The following is a 7,711-nucleotide window of genomic DNA, read 5'->3' on the forward strand; positions in this document are numbered from 1 at the left end:
AAACCTATAGTTCTAAACATTTACGATGATTGGTGAAAATCGGAATGTGTAATAATAATAATAATAATAATAATAATAATAATAATAATAATAATAATAATAACAATAATAATAATAATAATAATGCGGAAAATTGAAGTAATATGATTTTTTTACATATTGAAAGTTTCGAACCTAAAAGTATCGCGTTACATTTTAAGGGAAAGTAAAGTAACTTGTAACGCGTTACCTTTTTACAAGTACCTTACCCAACACTGTTAAGATCATACAACTCAAGTCAGTAAGGTTGTTTGCATCAAATATGTTTCTCAAGCATGCTTTAAATTTTCTTAGAGGAACCATGAATAAAGTATGTTCAATTTACAGATATTATTATTATTATTATTATTATTATTATTATTATTATTATTATTATTATTATTATTATTATTATTATTATTATTATTATTATTATTATTATTATTATTATCTTTAAAAATCTATTTATTTTTATATGTCAACTGGTGTGTGCGTTACAGTGATGTCAGTTAGTTAGTGAGTCCAATTTCTACTTTCGGTTTCCGATTTTGCTTACTGCAATACCCAGCATCACAACTCACCGGCCGCCACTGTTATATGAGATAGTATGCACATGCACAGTTTAAAATGGTATAATGGCTGCTTCTATATTTCGTATCCAAGTAAGTTCTTATAGAGGAACAGGAAGAGTGTTAGAAACTTAGCCACACAGAGACATTTTTGAACATTGGATTCGTTGATTTGAAGGTTTAATGTCCCTTTTCAGTCCGAAGACGTACAGTATTTTAAGTAGTAGTGATTCCACGAGTGACGGTTCATTTGGATCACTTACAATCATGACGTTTGTCCTTTGGGTCTTCATTTTCAGTCCCGGTCTGATTCAGTGACGCGAATAACCCAGTGATAAGGAAGCATCAGAAATAATAGTTGTTTATCATTACTCTAGAAATTTACACTAGATTAATGATGTTCACAGCAGCATCTAAATATGATATATGTACATCTCTTTAAGTGTATTATGGGTACCGCGCCATTTCAAAATAATAAACTGCGGAAACTAACGAAAAATAAACTTTAGTGCTCAATAATTCGAAAAATATGAGACGTATTACAGTCAGTTCAAGCAATGGCTTAGAAAATAGTGTGTCCTTTTTCTAAATATATGTTCCAAAATCCTGCGGTCTAACAACTTTTATTAAGGAATTTAAGATATAGGGAGACAGAAAACCTAATTAAGAATAAATTATCAAATTATAGAAGATAACATTTAGAAATCACTTCATTTCTCTGTTAGTGATTACAAATGCATACAGTGGAGTCTCTCTAATCCGAACTAATTGGGAACGAACCCTGTTTGGATTACGTGATTGTTCAGATTAGCTGGAATAACAGTAAAATCGCGGTTTGAAGCGGGTGAACGGATCTATTATGTTGTAACACATAGCGTATAGTATTTCAAAACACGTTTTCTGACTACGGTATATGTACTGTACTACGATACCGGGAACAACAGCTACTGTTACACCTGATGATATAATTATGAGACGATGGCGAAACTAGGCGTCGTCTAATAGATTCTCCTCACTGCGATGAAAGACAATAACTGAATTCGTGTCTTGTAACAAGTAATACTAGTACGGTACTATGGTACTATGGTAGATACTAGCATAATACTAGTACTATACTCTACCAGAATTGTATGTTCAGTTTTATGTTACAGGACAGTACTTATTCTACTATATTACTGTATTTCACTCATATTAAACCTATAGGTTTCAATATTATGCAGTACGTATTATATTTGAAAGTTGTGTAAGTGTCGTAATGTGGCTTAAATCCTAAATACAGGTATTATAGAATAAAATGTATTTAACAAAAGTTTACTTTGTCTGTTTACTTTGTATAAAGTGGCGTATTTTAGCCACAAAAATAAATAAAATTTCTCCCCCGGACCTGTTCGGATTAGCCGCGTGTTCGGATTAAACGTGTTTGGATTACCGGGACTCCACTGTAATATGATTTACCACTATCTTCAAGCAGCAAACATTTTAAGGATTTATGCAACCATACACTATACATTTTCTTATCAAAGGAAAATTTATAATAACAATAATAACTGAAATCAATTTTTCTTCTAAAATTATCTTTTCTTGAGTTCCTGTAACAATACATTTATTAACTTGTATCTGTTTAGAAGTAAATACTTAAAAAAAAAAAAAAAAAGAAAACGCATTCAAGAGTTCAACCAGGATTTCTGTTAAAAAATACTAGTGACTGCACTTGTTTAATATGTCAAATTGATTGCAATGTAACTGAATGTTAAAAATAAAGAAGCGTAAAGTGATGATTGAGCTGGAAAGAGATTCAATTCGCGTTTTCCGCTTTACTGCAAATTACCGCCACCGTGGTCGAAACATCAGTTTCACTTCTGTTCTGTATTCAGTGTGTTACGATAAACATGTATTACTCAGATATCGTATTTTGTTTAATCAAACATCGAAATAAAAAATACTATATTTATTATTCCTCTCCAATTTTAAATTATGATAATTTGTATATTTTAGAGGAAAAAAATGATGCTGAATCGTATTATGATTGGCATTGCACGTACCTAATTTTTCCATCTTACTGCTGTAGAGAAGGATAACAGTGGGGTATGATACAGGGATCAGGGCTACCAACTTATTTTACTTCAAACTAGATTTAGTTTATTCGTATTTCAGGGCAGCACTGGGAAATTCAAGGTCACTGATTAATACAAATTAAATTTTCCTATTATTATTATTTGTATTATCATATAAAAAGATTTTCTTACTTGTGAATATAGATCATTACTCGCTAAAGCTCGCTGGGGGCTCCGCCCCCAGACCCCCGGTCATGGCTTTGCCATAAGGTGTCAAGTTCTAGAAAACTATTCCTTGAGGAATTCACTTCCCTTTACAGCACACACCTGTTACCAACACATACTTCAATCGAACCGGTATTATTTCTTCCATTTAACTTTGGACAGCAAACACACAATTTATAAGAAAGAACTCTATTACTACTTCTATTCTGGCAATCATGTACATGGCTAATTATATACACTTTGTGCACATCTATACATGTTAGAGACAATAACAGAATTTATTTTCTGAAACATAAACAGCGGAAACTGTCTTGCAATAGCCTACCAATTAAACATTTCATTTTCCGAAAACACTCACTGTTTACAAATGTGAATTTTTCCACCCTTTTAAATATTATGTTTTGCAGTGTAATTTAGTACGTACAATGTATTATAATAGTGTCCCTGTTGTTAATTGTACATATTACCTTCAATAAAAGTAATTCACATCTGTGATATAAGAGTGCGAAAATATTTCAGGCTTCCTGCATATTTATTCTTGTATTTACAATGAAGACTACAATTTACTAGGTAATTTACAAATATGAATATTGTTGGAAATTATTTAAATTTTTTTCATAGCATTTGAGTGAACACTACTTTTGTACTGTAATGTAGTACAATGGATTATAATGTAAACCTTGGGCACAGTGGTACATATTATCTGCAGCAAGACTTTTTCAAATATTTCATATTTACTGGACAATTTCTTGCAGTCAACCTGTATGTCTCGTCTTGTATTTTCAATAAAGACTACAATTTGTAGGTAATTTATAAAAATGAATTTTGTTAAGGCTTTTTAAACATTAGTTCATAACATTTCATTCAACACTAGTTTTTGCAGTGTAACGTAGTACATCTTATTATAATGGTGTCCTTTGGTAAAAAATGTACTTACTGGGCAGCCAGACTTCTTGAAATGTTTATATACACTGGGCAATTACATAGAGTCTTCGTGTATCTTTACTCTCATATTTTCAATGAAGACGGATATTAACTAAGTAATTTAGAATATGAATATTATTGGAGGCTTTTGAAAATTTGTTTATAGCGTTTTAAACAAACCACTTTTTACATAGTAGTATAACAGTGTATTAGAATTGTGTCTTTCTCATTTCTTATTACAATTAAATAACAAGACATCATTTCCTTAAAGATACTAAAAAACGCATATATAACCCGATTACTATTCCGATTTTAGAGGTGTAATTCCCCACAGATGCCGGCCGCACCGTACCAGTACTATGTGAGCAGTAAGAACGATGTAGAAAATCTAAGGAAATCGGTAGTGTAGGGGATTGACGTGGGCCTACTGGCCAGGAGACCTGGGTTCGATTCCTCACAATCTTTTCCTCACTTTTTCTTTCTTTGAAAGTTTATTTTTATAGCATATATTGTTTGCCTATAAGGTTGAGTCTATTATAAAACGCATTTCACTCCAACCGGTACTGTAAACAAACTACTGACCCGAAAGAGGTACTTTTCCACGTATCCCGTATATTATAACTATATACGCTGCCAACGAGAAAATTATCAAAAGGTGCGTATATATATATATATATATATATATATGTGTGTGTGTGTGTGTGTGTGTCTGTGTGTGTATAAAAAGGGAGATTGTTTGCAATTATTTCCGGTTCGAAGCACACACTATCCTTGCGAGACCAAATGTATTTTTGTCTCGTCTGTATACTATATCGTGGAAATGATGCTCAATGTTTTTTTTCCAAAATGTTTTTGGGGGGTACACTGCCTCCTTGGGGCTCTTAGAGTGCCCCGCAGGAGACCAAATAATATGTGTATAATAGAATAATAAATAGAATACTATGAGCAGTGCCCCTGGGAATACTAACTGTGATCCTCAGGAACATTGTTTCTGAAAGAAACACTGGTGTTGCCCCATCTCTAAAGCTACATATGTTTCTTTCTAAATAGTTGAGTATCGTCTCGAAGCTTCACACGAACATATTGCCTAGTTTCGAGACGATATCAACAGTTAGTGTATAAATATATTCTTTTCGTCTATGTCTGTAATAACGAAAATATTTTGTTCACGCAATGCCAACAGAAACTATTTTGATAAAACGAAGCAACGTGATAAGAAAAAAACGTAAGATAAAACAAGGTGCGGCGGGGAATCGAACCCAGACCTGCTACTTAGAAAGCAGACAGTTTACCGCGGAGCTAACTTACTACGTTGAATTCTGTTTGTTTATTCTCCTCAATATACCACATAAGAGTCCAAATGAAGGCAATTCAAAAATATGGCAATTTTGCATTCAAGATGGCGACTTCTCCAATGATTTGTTTCTTCACTTAAACTGAACTACGTCCTTAATAACATAGCGAAACCTGGTTTACCTACCAAGAGCACAACTTACAATTTTCATGGTTACAAATTTTTGAGCCGCCATTTTGAACCGAATATGACGACTTTTCCAACATGTCGGAATTTTCCCCTCACATTGGCTGTAATCTACACACTTGAACGCAATTTCGTGATTCCACCATTACTACAAGTTGTGTAGAATTAGACGCCCCCTTATAACATACCTAGCACTTTCTTACACCGAACATGACTATTTTTTTCAAGTTTAAGGGCGGATTCGCAAACTACGCATCAGAATAAACATCACCTCGAAATTTCAACGTCCTACATACAGCCGTTACAAATTTCACATTTTTTCGATTTGCGCCGCGAAACGAAAACGAATTTTAATGCTCTTTTTTCTATCATAAACTATGTTCCCAGCTTCACTGCCTGACAAAATATGACGTTTCTATGGTGTGCGGAACTACTCTAAAAACGAGCATTTCGAAACGACGAAAAATTTCGACACTTCATTTACATGGAAAATGTCGCCTTTTTCGTGATATCGGAATTTTCCCATTACTCACATCCCATGACGAACAAGTATGCAAAATTTGGTGTTTGTATGTTTTGTGGAAGTATGCAAACAATTAAGTGTGTTTCCGATTATAGAGGTATATAATTCCCCACAGATGCCGGCCGCACCGTACCAGTACTATGTGAGCAGTAAGAACGATGTCTAAAATCTAAGGAAATCGGTAGTGTAGGGGATTGACGTGAGGCTACTGGCCAGGAGACCTGGGTTCGATTCCTCACAATCTTTTCCTCACTTTTTCTTTCTTTGAAAGTTTATTTTTATAGCATATATTGTTTGCCTATAAGGTTGAGTCTATTATAAAACGCATTTCACTCCAACCGGTACTGTAAACAAACTACTGACCCGAAAGAGGTACTTTTCCACGTATCCCGTATATTATAACTATATACGCTGCCAACGAGAAAATTATCAAAAGGTGCGTATATATATATATATATATATATATATATATGTGGGGGGGGGTGTCTGTGTGTGTATAAAAAGGGAGATTGTTTGCAATTATTTCCGGTTCGAAGCACACACTATCCTTGCAAGACCAAATGTATTTTTGTCTCGTCTGTATACTATATCGTGGAAATGATGCTCAATGTTTTTTTTCCAAAATGTTTTTGGGGGGTACACTGCCTCCTTGGGGCTCTTAGAGTGCCCCGCAGGAGACCAAATAATATGTGTATAATAGAATAATAAATAGAATACTATGAGCAGTGCCCCTGGGAATACTAACTGTGATCCTCAGGAACATTGTTTCTGAAAGAAAACTGGTGTTGCCCCATCTCTAAAGCTACATATGTTTCTTTCTAAATAGTTGAGTATCGTCTCGAAGCTTCACACGAACATATTGCCTAGTTTCGAGACGATATCAACAGTTAGTGTATAAATATATTCTTTTCGTCTATGTCTGTAATAACGAAAATATTTTGTTCACGCAATGCCAACAGAAACTATTTTGATAAAACGAAGCAACGTGATAAGAAAAAAACGTAAGATAAAACAAGGTGCGGCGGGGAATCGAACCCAGACCTGCTACTTAGAAAGCAGACAGTTTACCGCGGAGCTAACTTACTACGTTGAATTCTGTTTGTTTATTCTCCTCAATATACCACATAAGAGTCCAAATGAAGGCAATTCAAAAATATGGCAATTTTGCATTCAAGATGGCGACTTCTCCAATGATTTGTTTCTTCACTTAAACTGAACTACGTCCTTAATAACATAGCGAAACCTGGTTTACCTACCAAGAGCACAACTTACAATTTTCATGGTTACAAATTTTTGAGCCGCCATTTTGAACCGAATATGACGACTTTTCCAACATGTCGGAATTTTCCCCTCACATTGGCTGTAATCTACACTCTTGAACGCAATTTCGTGATTCCACCATTACTACAAGTTGTGTAGAATTAGACGCCCCCTTATAACATACCTAGCACTTTCTTACACCGAACATGACTATTTTTTTCAAGTTTAAGGGCGGATTCGCAAACTACGCATCAGAATAAACATCACCTCGAAATTTCAACGTCCTACATACAGCCATTACAAATTTCACATTTTTTCGATTTGCGCCGCGAAACGAAAACGAATTTTAATGCTCTTTTTTCTATCATAAACTATGTTCCCAGCTTCACTGCCTGACAAAATATGACGTTTCTATGGTGTGCGGAACTACTCTAAAAACGAGCATTTCGAAACGACGAAAAATTTCGACACTTCATTTACATGGAAAATGTCGCCTTTTTCGTGATATCGGAATTTTCCCATTACTCACATCCCATGACGAACAAGTATGCAAAATTTGGTGTTTGTATGTTTTGTGGAAGTATGCAAACAATTAAGTGTGTTTCCGATTATAGAGGTATATAATTATACTTTTTATCATTTTCTGCGTTACGATTCA

This window comes from Thermobia domestica, chromosome 8, assembly GCF_964235325.1.
Source record: "Thermobia domestica chromosome 8, izTheDome1.hap1.1, whole genome shotgun sequence".
NCBI classification, from domain to species: domain Eukaryota; kingdom Metazoa; phylum Arthropoda; class Insecta; order Zygentoma; family Lepismatidae; genus Thermobia; species Thermobia domestica.